This window comes from Macaca fascicularis, chromosome 14 (genome assembly GCF_037993035.2).
Source record: "Macaca fascicularis isolate 582-1 chromosome 14, T2T-MFA8v1.1".
In the NCBI taxonomy this organism is placed as follows: domain Eukaryota; kingdom Metazoa; phylum Chordata; class Mammalia; order Primates; family Cercopithecidae; genus Macaca; species Macaca fascicularis.
The window spans coordinates 65,571,860-65,593,885 of NC_088388.1; positions in this window are offsets into that span (position 1 = coordinate 65,571,860).

Sequence of the window (22,026 nt, forward strand, 5' to 3'; positions counted from 1 at the left end):
AAGGAAATATCCTCAGATGAAATCTGGAAAGAAGCTTTCTGAGAAACTGCTTAGCGTTCTGTTAAATCATCTCACAGAGTTACATCTGTATTTCGTGGATCTCTTTGCTAGCCTTATTTCTGTGGAATCTGAGAACAGATATTTCGGATCCCTTTGAAGACTATAGGGCCAAAGGAAATATCCTCCGATAACAAAGAGAAAGAAGCTTTCTGAGAAACTTCTTTGTGTTCTGTGAAATCATCTCACAGAGTTTCAGCTTTCCCCTCACGGAGACTTTCGCTAAGACAGTTCTTTTGAAACTGGCAAAGTGATATTTGGAAGCCCATAGAGGGCTATGGTGAAAAAGGAAATATCCTCAGATGAAATCTGGAAAGAAGCTTTCTGAGAAACTGCTTAGTGATCTGTTAATTCATCTCACAGAGTTACATCTGTATTTCGTGGATCTCTTTGCTAGCCTTATTTCTGTGGAATCTGAGAACAGATATTTCGGATCCCTTTGAAGACTATAGGGCCAAAGGAAATATCCTCCGATAAGAAAGAGAAAGAAGCTTTCTGAGAAACTTCTTTGTGTTCTGTGAAATCATCTCACAGAGTTACAGCTTTCCCCTCAAGGAGCCTTTCGCTAAGACAGTTTATGTGGAATTGGCAAAGTGATATTTGGAAGCCCATAGAGGGCTATGGTGAAAAAGGAAATATCCTCAGATGAAATCTGGAAAGAAGCTTTCTGAGAAACTGCTTAGCGTTCTGTTAAATCATCTCACAGAGTTACATCTGTATTTCGTGGATCTCTTTGCTAGCCTTATTTCTGTGGAATCTGAGAACAGATATTTCGGATCCCTTTGAAGACTATAGGGCCAAAGGAAATATCCTCCGATAACAAAGAGAAAGAAGCTTTCTGAGAAACTTCTTTGTGTTCTGTGAAATCATCTCACAGAGTTTCAGCTTTCCCCTCACGGAGACTTTCGCTAAGACAGTTCTTTTGAAACTGGCAAAGTGATATTTGGAAGCCCATAGAGGGCTATGGTGAAAAAGGAAATATCCTCAGATGAAATCTGGAAAGAAGCTTTCTGAGAAACTGCTTAGTGATCTGTTAATTCATCTCACAGAGTTACATCTGTATTTCGTGGATCTCTTTGCTAGCCTTATTTCTGTGGAATCTGAGAACAGATATTTCGGATCCCTTTGAAGACTATAGGGCCAAAGGAAATATCCTCCGATAACAAAGAGAAAGAAGCTTTCTGAGAAACTTCTTTGTGTTCTGTGAAAACATCTCACAGAGTTACAGCTTTCCCCTCAAGAAGCCTTTCGATAAGACAGTTCTTGTGGAATTGGCAAAGTGATATTTGGAAGCCCATAGAGGGCTATGGTGAAAAAGGAAATATCCTCAAATGAAATCTGGAAAGAAGCTTTCTGAGAAACTGCTTAGTGTTCTGTTAATTCATCTCGCAGAGTTACATCTGTATTTCGTGGATCTCTTTGCTAGCCTTATTTCTGTGGAATCTGAGAACAGATATTTCGGATCCCTTTGAAGACTATAGAGGCAAAGGAAATATCCTCCGATAACAAAGAGAAAGAAGCTTTCTGAGAAACTTCTTTGTGTTCTGTGAAATCATCTCACAGAGTTACAGCTATCCCCTCAAGAAGCCTTTCACTAAGACATTCTTGTGGAATTGGCAAAGTGATATTTGGAAGCCCATAGAGGGCTATGGTGAAAAAGGAAATATCCTCAAATGAAATCTGGAAAGAAGCTTTCTGAGAAACTGCTTAGTGTTCTGTTAATTCATCTCACAGAGTTACATCTGTATTTCGTGGATCTCTTTGCTAGCCTTATTTCTGTGAAATCTGAGAACAGATATTTCGGATCCCTTTGAAGACTATAGGGCCAAAGGAAATATCCTCCGATAACAAAGAGAAAGAAGCTTTCTGAGAAACTTCTTTGTGTTCTGTGAAATCATCTCACAGAGTTGCAGCTTTCCCCTCACGGAGCCTTTCGCTAAGACAGTTCTTGTGGAATTGGCAAAGTGATATTTGGAAGCCCATATATGGCTATGGTGAAAAAGGAAATATCCTCAAATGAAATCTGGAAAGAAGCTTTCTGAGAAACTGCTTAGTGTTCTGTTAATTCATCTCACAGAGTTACATCTGTATTTCGTGGATCTCTTTGCTAGCCTTATTTCTGTGAAATCTGAGAACAGATATTTCGGATCCCTTTGAAGACTATAGGGCCAAAGGAAATATCCTCCGATAAGAAAGAGAAAGAAGCTTTCTGAGAAACTTCTTTGTGTTCTGTGAAATCATCTCACAGAGTTACAGCTTTCCCCTCAAGGAGCCTTTCGCTAAGACAGTTTATGTGGAATTGGCAAAGTGATATTTGGAAGCCCATAGAGGGCTATGGTGAAAAAGGAAATATCCTCAGATGAAATCTGGAAAGAAGCTTTCTGAGAAACTGCTTAGCGTTCTGTTAAATCATCTCACAGAGTTACATCTGTATTTCGTGGATCTCTTTGCTAGCCTTATTTCTGTGGATTCTGAGAACAGATATTTCGGATCCCTTTGAAGACTATAGGGCCAAAGGAAATATCCTCCGATAACAAAGAGAAAGAAGCTTTCTGAGAAACTTCTTTATGTTCTGTGAAATCATCTCACAGAGTTTCAGCTTTTCCCTCACGGAGACTTTCGCTAAGACAGTTCTTTTGAAACTGGCAAAGTGATATTTGGAAGCCCATAGAGGGCTATGGTGAAAAAGGAAATATCCTCAGATGAAATCTGGAAAGAAGCTTTCTGAGAAACTGCTTAGTGTAGTGTTAATTCATCTCACAGAGTTACATCTGTATTTCGTGGATCTCTTTGCTAGCCTTATTTCTGTGGAATCTGAGAACAGATATTTCGGATCCCTTTGAAGACTATAGGGCCAAAGGAAATATCCTCCGATAACAAAGAGAAAGAAGCTTTCTGAGAAACTTCTTTGTTTTCTGTGAAATCATCTCACAGAGTTGCAGCTTTCCCCTCAAGTAGCCTTTCGCTAAGACAGTTCTTGTGGAATTGGCAAAGTGATATTTGGAAGCCCATAGAGGGCTATGGTGAAAAAGGAAATATCCTCAGATGAAATCTGGAAAGAAGCTTTCTGAGAAACTGCTAAGTGTTCTGTTAATTCATCTCACAGAGTTACATCTGTATTTCGTGGATCTCTTTGCTCGCCTTATTTCTGTGGCATCTGAGTACAGATATTTCGGATCCCTTTGAAGAACATAGGGCCAAAGAAATATCCTCCGATAACAAAGAGAAAGAAGCTTTCTGAGAAACTTCTTTGTGTTCTGTGAAATCATCTCACAGAGTTGCAGCTTTGCCCTCAAGGAGCCTTTCGCTAAGACAGTTCTTGTGGAATTGGCAAAGTGATATTTGGAAGCCCATAGAGGGCTATGGTGAAAAAGGAAATATCCTCAGATGAAATCTGGAAAGAAGCTTTCTGAGAAACTGCTTAGTGTTCTGTAAATTCATCTCACAGAGTTACATCTGTATTTCGTGGATCTCTTTGCTAGCCTTATTTCTGTGGAATCTGAGAACAGATATTTCGGATCCCTATGAAGACTATAGGGCCAAAGGAAATATCCTCCGATAACAAGGAGAAAAAAGCTTTCTGAGAAACTTCTTTGTGTTCTGTGAAATCATCTCACAGAGTTACAGCTTTCCCCTCAAGAAGCCTTTCGCTAAGACAGTTCTTGTGGAATTGGCAAAGTGATATTTGGAAGCCCCTAGAGGTCTATTGTGAAAAAGGAAATATCCTCAGAGGAAATCTGGAAAGAAGCTTTCTGAGAAACTGCTTAGCGTTCTGTTAAATCATCTCACAGAGTTACATCTGTATTTCGTGGATCTCTTTGCTAGCCTTATTTCTGTGGAATCTGGGAACAGATATTTCGGATCCCTTTGAAGACTATAGGGCCAAAGGAAATATCCTCCGATAAAAAAGAGAAAGAAGCTTTCTGAGAAACTTCTTTGTGTTCTGTGAAATCATCTCACAGAGTTACAGTTTCCCCTCAAGAAGCCTTTCGCTAAGACAGTTCTTTTGAAATTGGCAAAGTGATATTTGGAAGCCCATAGAGGGCTATGGTGAAAAAGGAAATATCCTCAGATGAAATCTGGAAAGAAGCTTTCTGAGAAACTGCTTAGTGTTCTTTTAATTCATCTCACAGTGTTACATCTGTATTTCGTGGATCTCTTTGCTAGCCTTATTTCTGTGGAATCTGAGAACAGATATTTCGGATCCCTTTGAAGACTATAGGGCCAAAGGAAATATCCTCCGATAACAAAGAGAAAGAAGCTTTCTGAGAAACTTCTTTGTGTTCTGTGAAAACATCTCACAGAGTTACAGCTTTCCCCTCAAGAAGCCTTTCGATAAGACAGTTCTTGTGGAATTGGCAAAGTGATATTTGGAAGCCCATAGAGGGCTATGGTGAAAAAGGAAATATCCTCAAATGAAATCTGGAAAGAAGCTTTCTGAGAAACTGCTTAGTGTTCTGTTAATTCATCTCGCAGAGTTACATCTGTATTTCGTGGATCTCTTTGCTAGCCTTATTTCTGTGGAATCTGAGAACAGATATTTCGGATCCCTTTGAAGACTATAGGGGCAAAGGAAATATCCTCCGATAACAAAGAGAAAGAAGCTTTCTGAGAAACTTCGTTGTGTTCTGTGAAATCATCTCACAGAGTTACAGCTTTCCCCTCACGGAGCCTTTCGCTAAGACAGTTCTTGTGGAATTGGCAAAGTGATATTTGGAAGCCCATAGAGGGCTATGGTGAAAAAGGAAATATCCTCAGATGAAATCTGGAAAGAAGCTTTCTGAGAAACTGCTTAGTGTTATGTTAATTCATCTCACAGAGCTACATCTGTATTTCGTGGATCTCTTTGCTAGCCTTATTTCTGTGGAATCTGAGAACAGATATTTCGGATCCCTTTGAAGACTATAGGGCCAAAGGAAATATCCTCCGATAACAAAGAGAAAGAAGCTTTCTGAGAAACTTCCTTGTGTTCTGTGAAATCATCTCACAGAGTTACAGCTTTCCCCTCAAAAAGCCTTTCACTAAGACAGTTCTTGTGGAATTGGCAAAGTGATATTTGGAAGCCCATAGAGGGCTATGGTGAAAAAGGAAATATCCTCAAATGAAATCTGGAAAGAAGCTTTCTGAGAAACTGCTTAGTGTTCTGTTAATTCATCTCACAGAGTTACATCTGTATTTCGTGGATCTCTTTGCTAGCCTTATTTCTGTGAAATCTGAGAACAGATATTTCGGATCCCTTTGAAGACTATAGGGCCAAAGGAAATATCCTCCGATAAGAAAGAGAAAGAAGCTTTCTGAGAAACTTCTTTGTGTTCTGTGAAATCATCTCACAGAGTTACAGCTTTCCCCTCAAGGAGCCTTTCGCTAAGACAGTTTATGTGGAATTGGCAAAGTGATATTTGGAAGCCCATAGAGGGCTATGGTGAAAAAGGAAATATCCTCAGATGAAATCTGGAAAGAAGCTTTCTGAGAAACTGCTTAGCGTTCTGTTAAATCATCTCACAGAGTTACATCTGTATTTCGTGGATCTCTTTGCTAGCCTTATTTCTGTGGATTCTGAGAACAGATATTTCGGATCCCTTTGAAGACTATAGGGCCAAAGGAAATATCCTCCGATAACAAAGAGAAAGAAGCTTTCTGAGAAACTTCTTTGTGTTCTGTGAAATCATCTCACAGAGTTTCAGCTTTTCCCTCACGGAGACTTTCGCTAAGACAGTTCTTTTGAAACTGGCAAAGTGATATTTGGAAGCCCATAGAGGGCTATGGTGAAAAAGGAAATATCCTCAGATGAAATCTGGAAAGAAGCTTTCTGAGAAACTGCTTAGTGTAGTGTTAATTCATCTCACAGAGTTACATCTGTATTTCGTGGATCTCTTTGCTAGCCTTATTTCTGTGGAATCTGAGAACAGATATTTCGGATCCCTTTGAAGACTATAGGGCCAAAGGAAATATCCTCCGATAACAAAGAGAAAGAAGCTTTCTGAGAAACTTCTTTGTTTTCTGTGAAATCATCTCACAGAGTTGCAGCTTTCCCCTCAAGTAGCCTTTCGCTAAGACAGTTCTTGTGGAATTGGCAAAGTGATATTTGGAAGCCCATAGAGGGCTATGGTGAAAAAGGAAATATCCTCAGATGAAATCTGGAAACAAGCTTTCTGAGAAACTGCTAAGTGTTCTGTTAATTCATCTCACAGAGTTACATCTGTATTTCGTGGATCTCTTTGCTCGCCTTATTTCTGTGGCATCTGAGTACAGATATTTCGGATCCCTTTGAAGAACATAGGGCCAAAGAAATATCCTCCGATAACAAAGAGAAAGAAGCTTTCTGAGAAACTTCTTTGTGTTCTGTGAAATCATCTCACAGAGTTGCAGCTTTGCCCTCAAGGAGCCTTTCGCTAAGACAGTTCTTGTGGAATTGGCAAAGTGATATTTGGAAGCCCATAGAGGGCTATGGTGAAAAAGGAAATATCCTCAGATGAAATCTGGAAAGAAGCTTTCTGAGAAACTGCTTAGTGTTCTGTAAATTCATCTCACAGAGTTACATCTGTATTTCGTGGATCTCTTTGCTAGCCTTATTTCTGTGGAATCTGAGAACAGATATTTCGGATCCCTATGAAGACTATAGGGCCAAAGGAAATATCCTCCGATAACAAGGAGAAAAAAGCTTTCTGAGAAACTTCTTTGTGTTCTGTGAAATCATCTCACAGAGTTACAGCTTTCCCCTCAAGAAGCCTTTCGCTAAGACAGTTCTTGTGGAATTGGCAAAGTGATATTTGGAAGCCCCTAGAGGTCTATTGTGAAAAAGGAAATATCCTCAGAGGAAATCTGGAAAGAAGCTTTCTGAGAAACTGCTTAGCGTTCTGTTAAATCATCTCACAGAGTTACATCTGTATTTCGTGGATCTCTTTGCTAGCCTTATTTCTGTGGAATCTGGGAACAGATATTTCGGATCCCTTTGAAGACTATAGGGCCAAAGGAAATATCCTCCGATAAAAAAGAGAAAGAAGCTTTCTGAGAAACTTCTTTGTGTTCTCTGAAATCATCTCACAGAGTTACAGTTTCCCCTCAAGAAGCCTTTCGCTAAGACAGTTCTTTTGAAATTGGCAAAGTGATATTTGGAAGCCCATAGAGGGCTATGGTGAAAAAGGAAATATCCTCAGATGAAATCTGGAAAGAAGCTTTCTGAGAAACTGCTTAGTGTTCTTTTAATTCATCTCACAGTGTTACATCTGTATTTCGTGGATCTCTTTGCTAGCCTTATTTCTGTGGAATCTGAGAACAGATATTTCGGATCCCTTTGAAGACTATAGGGCCAAAGGAAATATCCTCCGATAACAAAGAGAAAGAAGCTTTCTGAGAAACTTCTTTGTGTTCTGTGAAAACATCTCACAGAGTTACAGCTTTCCCCTCAAGAAGCCTTTCGATAAGACAGTTCTTGTGGAATTGGCAAAGTGATATTTGGAAGCCCATAGAGGGCTATGGTGAAAAAGGAAATATCCTCAAATGAAATCTGGAAAGAAGCTTTCTGAGAAACTGCTTAGTGTTCTGTTAATTCATCTCGCAGAGTTACATCTGTATTTCGTGGATCTCTTTGCTAGCCTTATTTCTGTGGAATCTGAGAACAGATATTTCGGATCCCTTTGAAGACTATAGGGGCAAAGGAAATATCCTCCGATAACAAAGAGAAAGAAGCTTTCTGAGAAACTTCGTTGTGTTCTGTGAAATCATCTCACAGAGTTACAGCTTTCCCCTCACGGAGCCTTTCGCTAAGACAGTTCTTGTGGAATTGGCAAAGTGATATTTGGAAGCCCATAGAGGGCTATGGTGAAAAAGGAAATATCCTCAGATGAAATCTGGAAAGAAGCTTTCTGAGAAACTGCTTAGTGTTATGTTAATTCATCTCACAGAGCTACATCTGTATTTCGTGGATCTCTTTGCTAGCCTTATTTCTGTGGAATCTGAGAACAGATATTTCGGATCCCTTTGAAGACTATAGGGCCAAAGGAAATATCCTCCGATAACAAAGAGAAAGAAGCTTTCTGAGAAACTTCCTTGTGTTCTGTGAAATCATCTCACAGAGTTACAGCTTTCCCATCAAAAAGCCTTTCACTAAGACAGTTCTTGTGGAATTGGCAAAGTGATATTTGGAAGCCCATAGAGGGCTATGGTGAAAAAGGAAATATCCTCAAATGAAATCTGGAAAGAAGCTTTCTGAGAAACTGCTTAGTGTTCTGTTAATTCATCTCACAGAGCTACATCTGAATTTCGTGGATCTCTTTGCTAGCCTTATTTCTGTGGAATCTGAGAACAGATATTTCGGATCCCTTTGAAGACTATAGGGCCAAAGGAAATATCCTCCGATAACAAAGAGAAAGAAGCTTTCTGAGAAACTTCGTTGTGTTCTGTGAAATCATCTCACAGAGTTACAGCTTTCCCCTCACGGAGCCTTTCGCTAAGACAGTTCTTTTGAAACTGGCAAAGTGATATTTGGAAGCCCATAGAGGGCTATGGTGAAAAAGGAAATATCCTCAGATGAAATCTGGAAAGAAGCTTTCTGAGAAACTGCTTAGTGTTCTGTTAATTCATCTCACAGAGTTACATCTGTATTTCGTGGATCTCTTTGCTAGCCTTATTTCTGTGGAATCTGAGAACAGATATTTCGGATCCCTATGAAGACTATAGGGCCAAAGGAAATATCCTGCGATAACAAAGAGAAAGAAGCTTTCTGAGAAACTTCTTTGTGTTTTGTGAAATCATATCACAGAGTTACAGCTTTCCCCTCAAGAAGCCTTTCGCTAAGACAGTTCTTGTGGAATTGGCAAAGTGATATTTGGAAGCCCATAGAGGGCTATGGTGAAAAAGGAAATATCCTCAAATGAAATCTGGAAAGAAGCTTTCTGAGAAACTGCTTAGTGTTCTGTTAATTCATCTCACAGAGTTACATCTGTATTTCGTGGATCTCTTGGCTAGCCTTATTTCTGTGGAATCTGAGAACAGATATTTCGGATCCATATGAAGACTATAGGGCCAAAGGAAATATCCTCCGATAACAAAGAGAAAGAAGCTTTCTGAGAAACTTCTTTGTGTTCTGTGAAATCATCTCACAGAGTTACAGCTTTCCCCTCCAAGAAGACTTTCGCTAAGACAGTTCTTGTGGAATTGGCAAAGTGATATTTGGAAGCCCATAGAGGGCTATGGTGAAAAAGGAAATATCCTCAAATGAAATCTGGAAAGAAGCTTTCTGAAAAACTGCTTAGTCTTCTGTTAATTCATCTCACAGAGTTACATCTGTATTTCGTGGATCTCTTTGCTAGCCTTATTTCTGTGGAATCTGAGAACAGATATTTCGGATCCCTTTGAAGACTATAGGGCCAAAGGAAATATCCTCCGATAACAAAGAGGAAGAAGCCTTCTGAGAAACTTCTTTGTGTTCTGTGAAATCATCTCACAGAGTTACAGCTTTCCCCTCAAGAAGCCTTTCCCTAAGACAGTTCTTGTGGAATTGGCAAAGTGATATTTGGAAGCCCATAGAGGGCTATGGTGAAAAAGGAAATATCCTCAAATGAAATCTGGAAAGAAGGTTTCTGAGAAACTGCTTAGTGTTCTGTTAATTCATCACACAGAGTTACATCTGTATTTCGTGGATCTCTTTGCTAGCCTTATTTCTGTGGAATCTGAGAACAGATATTTCGGATCCCTTTGAAGACTATAGGGCCAAAGGAAATATCCTCCGATAACAAAGAGAAAGAAGCTTTCTGAGAAACTTCTTTGTGTTCTGTGAAATCATCTCACAGAGTTACAGCTTTCCCCTCAAGAAGCCTTTCGCTAAGACAGTTCTTGTGGAATTGGCAAAGTGATATTTGGAGGCCCATAGAGGGCTATGGTGAAAAAGGAAATATCGTCAAATGAATCTGGAAAGAAGCTTTCTGAGAAACTGCTTAGTGTTCTGTTAATTCATCTCACAGGGTTACATCTGTATTCCGTGGATCTCTTTGCTAGCCTTATTTCTGTGGAATCTGAGAACAGATATTTCGGATCCCTATGAAGACTATAGGGCCAAAGGAAATATCCTCCGATAACAAAGAGAAAGAAGCTTTCTGAGAAACTTCGTTGTGTTCTGTGAAATCATCTCACAGAGTTACAGCTTTCCCCTCACGGAGCCTTTCGCTAAGACAGTTCTTTTGAAATTGGCAAAGTGATATTTGGAAGCCCTTAGAGGGCTATGGTGAAAAAGGAAATATCCTCAAATGAAATCTGGAAAGAAGCTTTCTGAGAAACTGCTTAGTGTTCTGTTAATTCATCTCACAGAGTTATATCTGTATTTCGTGGATCTCTTTGCTAGCCTTATTTCTGTGGAATCTGAGAACAGATATTTCGGATCCCTTTGAAGACTATAGGGCCAAAGGAAATATCCTCCGATAACAAAGAGAAAGAAGCTTTCTGAGAAACTTCGTTGTGTTCTGTGAAATCATCTCACAGAGTTACAGCTTTCCCCTCACGGAGCCTTTCGCTAAGACAGTTCTTTTGAAACTGGCAAAGTGATATTTGGAAGCCCATAGAGGGCTATGGTGAAAAAGGAAATATCCTCAGATGAAATCTGGAAAGAAGCTTTCTGAGAAACTGCTTAGTGTTCTGTTAATTCATCTCACAGAGTTACATCTGTATTTCGTGGATCTCTTTGCTAGCCTTATTTCTGTGGAATCTGAGAACAGATATTTCGGATCCCTATGAAGACTATAGGGCCAAAGGAAATATCCTGCGATAACAAAGAGAAAGAAGCTTTCTGAGAAACTTCTTTGTGTGTTGTGAAATCATATCACAGAGTTACAGCTTTCCCCTCAAGAAGCCTTTCGCTAAGACAGTTCTTGTGGAATTGGCAAAGTGATATTTGGAAGCCCATAGAGGGCTATGGTGAAAAAGGAAATATCCTCAAATGAAATCTGGAAAGAAGCTTTCTGAGAAACTGCTTAGTGTTCTGTTAATTCATCTCACAGAGTTACATCTGTATTTCGTGGATCTCTTGGCTAGCCTTATTTCTGTGGAATCTGAGAACAGATATTTCGGATCCATATGAAGACTATAGGGCCAAAGGAAATATCCTCCGATAACAAAGAGAAAGAAGCTTTCTGAGAAACTTCTTTGTGTTCTGTGAAATCATCTCACAGAGTTACAGCTTTCCCCTCCAAGAAGACTTTCGCTAAGACAGTTCTTGTGGAATTGGCAAAGTGATATTTGGAAGCCCATAGAGGGCTATGGTGAAAAAGGAAATATCCTCAAATGAAATCTGGAAAGAAGCTTTCTGAAAAACTGCTTAGTGTTCTGTTAATTCATCTCACAGAGTTACATCTGTATTTCGTGGATCTCTTTGCTAGCCTTATTTCTGTGGAATCTGAGAACAGATATTTCGGATCCCTTTGAAGACTATAGGGCCAAAGGAAATATCCTCCGATAACAAAGAGGAAGAAGCCTTCTGAGAAACTTCTTTGTGTTCTGTGAAATCATCTCACAGAGTTACAGCTTTCCCCTCAAGAAGCCTTTCGCTAAGACAGTTCTTGTGGAATTGGCAAAGTGATATTTGGAAGCCCATAGAGGGCTATGGTGAAAAAGGAAATATCCTCAAATGAAATCTGGAAAGAAGCTTTCTGAGAAACTGCTTAGTGTTCTGTTAATTCATCTCACAGAGTTACATCTGTATTTCGTGGATCTCTTTGCTAGCCTTATTTCTGTGGAATCTGAGAACAGATATTTCGGATCCCTTTGAAGACTATAGGGCCAAAGGAAATATCCTCCGATAACAAAGAGAAAGAAGCTTTCTGAGAAACTTCTTTGTGTTCTGTGAAATCATCTCACAGAGTTACAGCTTTCCCCTCAAGAAGCCTTTCGCTAAGACAGTTCTTGTGGAATTGGCAAAGTGATATTTGGAAGCCCATAGAGGGCTATGGTGAAAAAGGAAATATCGTCAAATGAATCTGGAAAGAAGCTTTCCTAGAAACTGCTTAGTGTTCTGTTAATTCATCTCACAGGGTTACATCTGTATTTCGTGGATCTCTTTGCTAGCCTTATTTCTGTGGAATCTGAGAACAGATATTTCGGATCCCTATGAAGACTATAGGGCCAAAGGAAATATCCTCCGATAACAAAGAGAAAGAAGCTTTCTGAGAAACTTCGTTGTGTTCTGTGAAATCATCTCACAGAGTTACAGCTTTCCCCTCACGGAGCCTTTCGCTAAGACAGTTCTTTTGAAATTGGCAAAGTGATATTTGGAAGCCCATAGAGGGCTATGGTGAAAAAGGAAATATCCTCAGATGAAATCTGGAAAGAAGCTTTCTGAGAAACTGCTTAGTGTTCTGTTAATTCATCTCACAGAGTTACATCTGTATTTCGTGGATCTCTTTGCTAGCCTTATTTCTGTGGAATCTGAGAACAGATATTTCGGATCCCTATGAAGACTATAGGGCCAAAGGAAATATCCTGCGATAACAAAGAGAAAGAAGCTTTCTGAGAAACTTCTTTGTGTTTTGTGAAATCATATCACAGAGTTACAGCTTTCCCCTCAAGAAGCCTTTCGCTAAGACAGTTCTTGTGGAATTGGCAAAGTGATATTTGGAAGCCCATAGAGGGCTATGGTGAAAAAGGAAATATCCTCAAATGAAATCTGGAAAGAAGCTTTCTGAGAAACTGCTTAGTGTTCTGTTAATTCATCTCACAGAGTTACATCTGTATTTCGTGGATCTCTTGGCTAGCCTTATTTCTGTGGAATCTGAGAACAGATATTTCGGATCCATATGAAGACTATAGGGCCAAAGGAAATATCCTCCGATAACAAAGAGAAAGAAGCTTTCTGAGAAACTTCTTTGTGTTCTGTGAAATCATCTCACAGAGTTACAGCTTTCCCCTCAAGAAGACTTTCGCTAAGACAGTTCTTGTGGAATTGGCAAAGTGATATTTGGAAGCCCATAGAGGGCTATGGTGAAAAAGGAAATATCCTCAAATGAAATCTGGAAAGAAGCTTTCTGAAAAACTGCTTAGTGTTCTGTTAATTCATCTCACAGAGTTACATCTGTATTTCGTGGATCTCTTTGCTAGCCTTATTTCTGTGGAATCTGAGAACAGATATTTCGGATCCCTTTGAAGACTATAGGGCCAAAGGAAATATCCTCCGATAACAAAGAGGAAGAAGCCTTCTGAGAAACTTCTTTGTGTTCTGTGAAATCATCTCACAGAGTTACAGCTTTCCCCTCAAGAAGCCTTTCGCTAAGACAGTTCTTGTGGAATTGGCAAAGTGATATTTGGAAGCCCATAGAGGGCTATGGTGAAAAAGGAAATATCCTCAAATGAAATCTGGAAAGAAGCTTTCTGAGAAACTGCTTAGTGTTCTGTTAATTCATCTCACAGAGTTACATCTGTATTTCGTGGATCTCTTTGCTAGCCTTATTTCTGTGGAATCTGAGAACAGATATTTCGGATCCCTTTGAAGACTATAGGGCCAAAGGAAATATCCTCCGATAACAAAGAGAAAGAAGCTTTCTGAGAAACTTCTTTGTGTTCTGTGAAATCATCTCACAGAGTTACAGCTTTCCCCTCAAGAAGACTTTCGCTAAGACAGTTCTTGTGGAATTGGCAAAGTGATATTTGGAAGCCCATAGAGGGCTATGGTGAAAAAGGAAATATCCTCAAATTAAATCTGGAAAGAAGCTTTCTGAAAAACTGCTTAGTGTTCTGTTAATTCATCTCACAGAGTTACATCTGTATTTCGTGGATCTCTTTGCTAGCCTTATTTCTGTGGAATCTGAGAACAGATATTTCGGATCCCTTTGACGACTATAGGGCCAAGGGAAATATCCTCCGATAACAAAGAGGAAGAAGCCTTCTGAGAAACTTCTTTGTGTTCTGTGAAATCATCTCACAGAGTTACAGCTTTCCCCTCAAGAAGCCTTTCGCTAAGACAGTTCTTGTGGAATTGGCAAAGTGATATTTGGAAGCCCATAGAGGGCTATGGTGAAAAAGGAAATATCCTCAAATGAAATCTGGAAAGAAGCTTTCTGAGAAACTGCTTAGTGTTCTGTTAATTCATCTCACAGAGTTACATCTGTATTTCGTGGATCTCTTTGCTAGCCTTATTTCTGTGGAATCTGAGAACAGATATTTCGGATCCCTTTGAAGACTATAGGGCCAAAGGAAATATCCTCCGATAACAAAGAGAAAGAAGCTTTCTGAGAAACGTCTTTGTGTTCTGTGAAATCATCTCACAGAGTTACAGCTTTCCCCTCAAGAAGCCTTTCGCTAAGACAGTTCTTGTGGAATTGGCAAAGTGATATTTGGAAGCCCATAGAGGGCTATGGTGAAAAAGGAAATATCGTCAAATGAATCTGGAAAGAAGCTTTCTGAGAAACTGCTTAGTGTTCTGTTAATTCATCTCACAGGGTTACATCTGTATTCCGTGGATCTCTTTGGTAGCCTTATTTCTGTGGAATCTGAGAACAGATATTTCGGATCCCTATGAAGACTATAGGGCCAAAGGAAATATCCTCCGATAACAAAGAGAAAGAAGCTTTCTGAGAAACTTCGTTGTGTTCTGTGAAATCATCTCACAGAGTTACAGCTTTCCCCTCACGGAGCCTTTCGCTAAGACAGTTCTTTTGAAATTGGCAAAGTGATATTTGGAAGCCCATAGAGGGCTATGGTGAAAAAGGAAATATCCTCAAATGAAATCTGGAAAGAAGCTTTCTGAGAAACTGCTTAGTGTTCTGTTAATTCATCTCACAGAGTTATATCTGTATTTCGTGGATCTCTTTGCTAGCCTTATTTCTGTGGAATCTGAGAACAGATATTTCGGATCCCTTTGATGACTATAGGGCCAAAGGAAATATCCTCCGATAACAAAGAGAAAGAAGCTTTCTGAGAAACTTCGTTGTGTTCTGTGAAATCATCTCACAGAGTTACAGCTTTCCCCTCACGGAGCCTTTCGCTAAGACAGTTCTTTTGAAACTGGCAAAGTGATATTTGGAAGCCCATAGAGGGCTATGGTGAAAAAGGAAATATTCTCAGATGAAATCTGGAAAGAAGCTTTCTGAGAAACTGCTTAGTGTTCTGTTAATTCATCTCACAGAGTTACATCTGTATTTCGTGGATCTCTTTGCTAGCCTTATTTCTGTGGAATCTGAGAACAGATATTTCGGATCCCTATGAAGACTATAGGGCCAAAGGAAATATCCTGCGATAACAAAGAGAAAGATGCTTTCTGAGAAACTTCTTTGTGTTTTGTGAAATCATATCACAGAGTTACAGCTTTCCCCTCAAGAAGCCTTTCGCTAAGACAGTTCTTGTGGAATTGGCAAAGTGATATTTGGAAGCCCATAGAGGGCTATGGTGAAAAAGGAAATATCCTCAAATGAAATCTGGAAAGAAGCTTTCTGAGAAACTGCTTAGTGTTCTGTTAATTCATCTCACAGAGTTACATCTGTATTTCGTGGATCTCTTGGCTAGCCTTATTTCTGTGGAATCTGAGAACAGATATTTCGGATCCATATGAAGACTATAGGGCCAAAGGAAATATCCTCCGATAACAAAGAGAAAGAAGCTTTCTGAGAAACTTCTTTGTGTTCTGTGAAATCATCTCACAGAGTTACAGCTTTCCCCTCCAAGAAGACTTTCGCTAAGACAGTTCTTGTGGAATTGGCAAAGTGATATTTGGAAGCCCATAGAGGGCTATGGTGAAAAAGGAAATATCCTCAAATGAAATCTGGAAAGAAGCTTTCTGAAAAACTGCTTAGTGTTCTGTTAATTCATCTCACAGAGTTACATCTGTATTTCGTGGATCTCTTTGCTAGCCTTATTTCTGTGGAATCTGAGAACAGATATTTCGGATCCCTTTGAAGACTATAGGGCCAAAGGAAATATCCTCCGATAACAAAGAGGAAGAAGCCTTCTGAGAAACTTCTTTGTGTTTCTGTGAAATCATCTCACAGAGTTACAGCTTTCCCCTCAAGAAGCCTTTCGCTAAGACAGTTCTTGTGGAATTGGCAAAGTGATATTTGGAAGCCCATAGAGGGCTATGGTGAAAAAGGAAATATCCTCAAATGAAATCTGGAAAGAAGCTTTCTGAGAAACTGCTTAGTGTTCTGTTAATTCATCTCACAGAGTTACATCTGTATTTCGTGGATCTCTTTGCTAGCCTTATTTCTGTGGAATCTGAGAACAGATATTTCGGATCCCTATGAAGACTATAGGGCCAAAGGAAATATCCTGCGATAACAAAGAGAAAGAAGCTTTCTGAGAAACTTCTTTGTGTTTTGTGAAATCATATCACAGAGTTACAGCTTTCCCCTCAAGAAGCCTTTCGCTAAGACAGTTCTTGTGGAATTGGAAAAGTGATATTTGGAAGCCCATAGAGGGCTATGGTGAAAAAGGAAATATCCTCAAATGAAATCTGGAAAGAAGCTTTCTGAGAAACTGCTTAGTGTTCTGTTAATTCATCTCACAGAGTTACATCTGTATTTCGTGGATCTCTTGGCTAGCCTTATTTCTGTGGAATCTGAGAACAGATATTTCGGATCCATATGAAGACTATAGGGCAAAAGGAAATATCCTCCGATAACAAAGAGAAAGAAGCTTTCTGAGAAACTTCTTTGTGTTCTGTGAAATCATCTCACAGAGTTACAGCTTTCCCCTCAAGAAGACTTTCGCTAAGACAGTTCTTGTGGAATTGGCAAAGTGATATTTGGAAGCCCATAGAGGGCTATGGTGAAAAAGGAAATATCCTCAAATGAAATCTGGAAAGAAGCTTTCTGAAAAACTGCTTAGTGTTCTGTTAATTCATCTCACAGAGTTACATCTGTATTTCGAGGATCTCTTTGCTAGCCTTATTTCTGTGGAATCTGAGAACAGATATTTCGGATCCCTTTGAAGACTATAGGACCAAAGGAAATATCCTCCGATAACAAAGAGGAAGAAGCCTTCTGAGAAACTTCGTTGTGTTCTGTGAAATCATCTCACAGAGTTACAGCTTTCCCCTCAAGAAGCCTTTCGCTAAGACAGTTCTTGTGGAATTGGCAAAGTGATATTTGGAAGCCCATAGAGGGCTATGGTGAAAAAGGAAATATCCTCAAATGAAATCTGGAAAGAAGCTTTCTGAGAAACTGCTTAGTGTTCTGTTAATTCATCTCACAGAGTTACATCTGTATTTCGTGGATCTCTTTGCTAGCCTTATTTCTGTGGAATCTGAGAACAGATATTTCGGATCCCTTTGAAGACTATAGGGCCAAAGGAAATATCCTCCGATAACAAAGAGAAAGAAGCTTTCTGAGAAACGTCTTTGTGTTCTGTGAAATCATCTCACAGAGTTACAGCTTTCCCCTCAAGAAGCCTTTCGCTAAGACAGTTCTTGTGGAATTGGCAAAGTGATATTTGGAAGCCCATAGAGGGCTATGGTGAAAAAGGAAATATCGTCAAATGAATCTGGAAAGAAGCTTTCTGAGAAACTGCTTAGTGTTCTGTTAATTCATCTCACAGGGTTACATCTGTATTCCGTGGATCTCTTTGCTAGCCTTATTTCTGTGGAATCTGAGAACAGATATTTCGGATCCCTATGAAGACTATAGGGCCAAAGGAAATATCCTCCGATAACAAAGAGAAAGAAGCTTTCTGAGAAACTTCGTTGTGTTCTGTGAAATCATCTCACAGAGTTACAGCTTTCCCCTCACGGAGCCTTTCGCTAAGACAGTTCTTTTGAAATTGGCAAAGTGATATTTGGAAGCCCATAGAGGGCTATGGTGAAAAAGGAAATATCCTCAAATGAAATCTGGAAAGAAGCTTTCTGAGAAACTGCTTAGTGTTCTGTTAATTCATCTCACAGAGTTATATCTGTATTTCGTGGATCTCTTTGCTAGCCTTATTTCTGTGGAATCTGAGAACAGATATTTCGGATCCCTTTGATGACTATAGGGCCAAAGGAAATATCCTCCGATAACAAAGAGAAAGAAGCTTTCTGAGAAACTTCGTTGTGTTCTGTGAAATCATCTCACAGAGTTACAGCTTTCCCCTCACGGAGCCTTTCGCTAAGACAGTTCTTTTGAAACTGGCAAAGTGATATTTGGAAGCCCATAGAGGGCTATGGTGAAAAAGGAAATATCCTCAGATGAAATCTGGAAAGAAGCTTTCTGAGAAACTGCTTAGTGTTCTGTTAATTCATCTCACAGAGTTACATCTGTATTTCGTGGATCTCTTTGCTAGCCTTATTTCTGTGGAATCTGAGAACAGATATTTCGGATCCCTATGAAGACTATAGGGCCAAAGGAAATATCCTGCGATAACAAAGAGAAAGATGCTTTCTGAGAAACTTCTTTGTGTTTTGTGAAATCATATCACAGAGTTACAGCTTTCCCCTCAAGAAGCCTTTCGCTAAGACAGTTCTTGTGGAATTGGCCAAGTGATATTTGGAAGCCCATAGAGGGCTATGGTGAAAAAGGAAATATCCTCAAATGAAATCTGGAAAGAAGCTTTCTGAGAAACTGCTTAGTGTTCTGTTAATTCATCTCACAGAGTTACATCTGTATTTCGTGGATCTCTTGGCTAGCCTTATTTCTGTGGAATCTGAGAACAGATATTTCGGATCCATATGAAGACTATAGGGCAAAAGGAAATATCCTCCGATAACAAAGAGAAAGAAGCTTTCTGAGAAACTTCTTTGTGTTCTGTGAAATCATCTCACAGAGTTACAGCTTTCCCCTCAAGAAGACTTTCGCTAAGACAGTTCTTGTGGAATTGGCAAAGTGATATTTGGAAGCCCATAGAGGGCTATGGTGAAAAAGGAAATATCCTCAAATGAAATCTGGAAAGAAGCTTTCTGAAAAACTGCTTAGTGTTCTGTTAATTCATCTCACAGAGTTACATCTGTATTTCGAGGATCTCTTTGCTAGCCTTATTTCTGTGGAATCTGAGAACAGATATTTCGGATCCCTTTGAAGACTATAGGACCAAAGGAAATATCCTCCGATAACAAAGAGGAAGAAGCCTTCTGAGAAACTTCGTTGTGTTCTGTGAAATCATCTCACAGAGTTACAGCTTTCCCCTCAAGAAGCCTTTCGCTAAGACAGTTCTTGTGGAATTGGCAAAGTGATATTTGGAAGCCCATAGAGGGCTATGGTGAAAAAGGAAATATCCTCAAATGAAATCTGGAAAGAAGCTTTCTGAGAAACTGCTTAGTGTTCTGTTAATTCATCTCACAGAGTTACATCTGTATTTCGTGGATCTCTTTGCTAGCCTTATTTCTGTGGAATCTGAGAACAGATATTTCGGATCCCTTTGAAGACTATAGGGCCAAAGGAAATATCCTCCGATAACAAAGAAAAAGAAGCTTTCTGAGAAACTTCTTTGTGTTCTGTGAAATCATCTCACAGAGTTACAGCTTTCCCCTCAAGAAGCCTTTCGCTAAGACAGTTCTTGTGGAATTGGCAAAGTGATATTTGGAAGCCCATAGAGGGCTATGGTGAAAAAGGAAATATCGTCAAATGAATCTGGAAAGAAGCTTTCTGAGAAACTGCTTAGTGTTCTGTTAATTCAACTCACAGGGTTACATCTGTATTTCGTGGATCTCTTTGCTAGCCTTATTTCTGTGGAATCTGAGAACAGATATTTCGGATCCCAATGAAGACTATAGGGCCAAAGGAAATATCCTCCGATAACAAAGAGAAAGAAGCTTTCTGAGAAACTTCGTTGTGTTCTGTGAAATCATCTCACAGAGTTACAGCTTTCCCCTCACGGAGCCTTTCGCTAAGACAGTTCTTTTGAAATTGGCAAAGTGATATTTGGAAGCCCATAGAGGGCTATGGTGAAAAAGGAAATATCCTCAAATGAAATCTGGAAAGAAGCTTTCTGAGAAACTGCTTAGTGTTCTGTTAATTCATCTCACAGAGTTATATCTGTATTTCGTGGATCTCTTTGCTAGCCTTATTTCTGTGGAATCTGAGAACAGATATTTCGGATCCCTTTGAAGACTATAGGGCCAAAGGAAATATCCTCCGATAACAAAGAGAAAGAAGCTTTCTGAGAAACTTCTTTGTGTTCTGTGAAATCATCTCACAGAGTTACAGCTTTCCGCTCAAGGAGCCTTTCGCTACGACAGTTTATGTGGAATTGGCAAAGTGATATTTGGAAGCCCATAGAGGGCTATGGTGAAAAAGGAAATATCCTCAGATGAAATCTGGAAAGAAGCTTTCTGAGAAACTGCTTAGCGTTCTGTTAATACATCTCACAGAGTTACATCTGTATTTCGTGGATCTCTTTGCTAGCCTTATTTCTGTGGAATCTGAGAACAGATATTTCGGATCCCTTTGAAGACTATAGGGCCAAAGGAAATATCCTCCGATAAAAAAGAGAAAGAAGCTTTCTGAGAAACTTCTTTGTGTTCTGTGAAATCATCTCACAGAGTTACAGCTTTTCCCTCACGGAGCCTTTCGCTAAGACAGTTCTTTTGAAACTGGCAAAGTGATATTTGGAAGCCCATAGAGGGCTATGGTGAAAAAGGAAATATCCTCAGATGAAATCTGGAAAGAAGCTTTCTGAGAAACTGCTTAGTGTTCTGTTAATTCATCTCACAGAGTTACATCTGTATTTCGTGGATCTCTTTGCTACCCTTATTTCTGTGGAATCTGAGAACAGATATATCGTATCCCTTAGAAGACTATAGGGCCAAAGGAAATATCCTCCGATAACAAAGAGAAAGAAGCTTTCTGAGAAACTTCTTTGTGTTCGGTGAAATCATCTCACAGAGTTACCGCTATCCCCTCAAGAAGCCTTTCGATAAGACAGTTCTTGTGGAATTGGCAAAGTGATATTTGGAAGCCCATAGAGGGCTATGGTGAAAAAGGAAATATCCTCAGATGAAATCTGGAAAGAAGCTTTCTGAGAAACTGCTTAGTGTTCTGTTAATTCATCTCACAGAGTTACATCTGTATTTCGTGGATCTCTTTGCTACCCTTATTTCTGTGGAATCTGAGAACAGATATATCGTATCCCTTAGAAGACTATAGGGCCAAAGGAAATATCCTCCGATAACAAAGAGAAAGAAGCTTTCTGAGAAACTTCGTGGTGTTCTGTGAAATCATCTCACAGAGTTACAGCTTTCCCCTCACGGAGCCTTTCGCTAAGACAGTTCTTTTGAAATTGGCAAAGTGATATTTGGAAGCCCGTAGAGGGCTATGGTGAAAAAGGAAATATCCTCAGATGAAATCTGGAAAGAAGCTTTCTGAGAAACTGCTTAGTGTTCTGTTAATTCATCTCACAGAGTTGTATCTGTATTTCGTGGATCTCTTTGCTAGCCTTATTTCTGTGGAATCTCAGAACAGATATTTCGGATCCCTTTGAAGACTATAGGGCCAAAGCAAATATCCTCCGATAACAAAGAGAAAGAAGCTTTCTGAGAAACTTCGTTGTGTTCTGTGAAATCATCTCACAGAGTTACAGCTTTCCCCTCACGGAGCCTTTCGCTAAGACAGTTCTTGTGGAATTGGCAAAGTGATATTTGGAAGCCCATAGAGGGCTATGGTGAAAAAGGAAATATCCTCAGATGAAATCTGGAAAGAAGCTTTCTGAGAAACTGCTTAGTGTTCTTTTAATTCATCTCACAGTGTTACATCTGTATTTCGTGGATCTCTTTGCCAGCCTTATTTCTGTGGAATCTGAGAACAGATATTTCGGATCCCTTTGAAGACTATAGGGCCAAAGGAAATATCCTCCGATAACAAAGAGAAAGAAGCTTTCTGAGAAACTTCGTTGTGTTCTGTGAAATCATCTCACAGAGTTGCAGCTTTCCCCTCAAGAAGCCTTTCGCTAAGACAGTTCTTGTGGAATTGGCAAAGTGATATTTGGAAGCCATAGAGGGCTATGGTGAAAAAGGAAATATCCTCAAATGAAATCTGGAAAGAAGCTTTCTGAGAAACTGCTTAGTGTTCTGTTAATTCATCTCACAGAGTT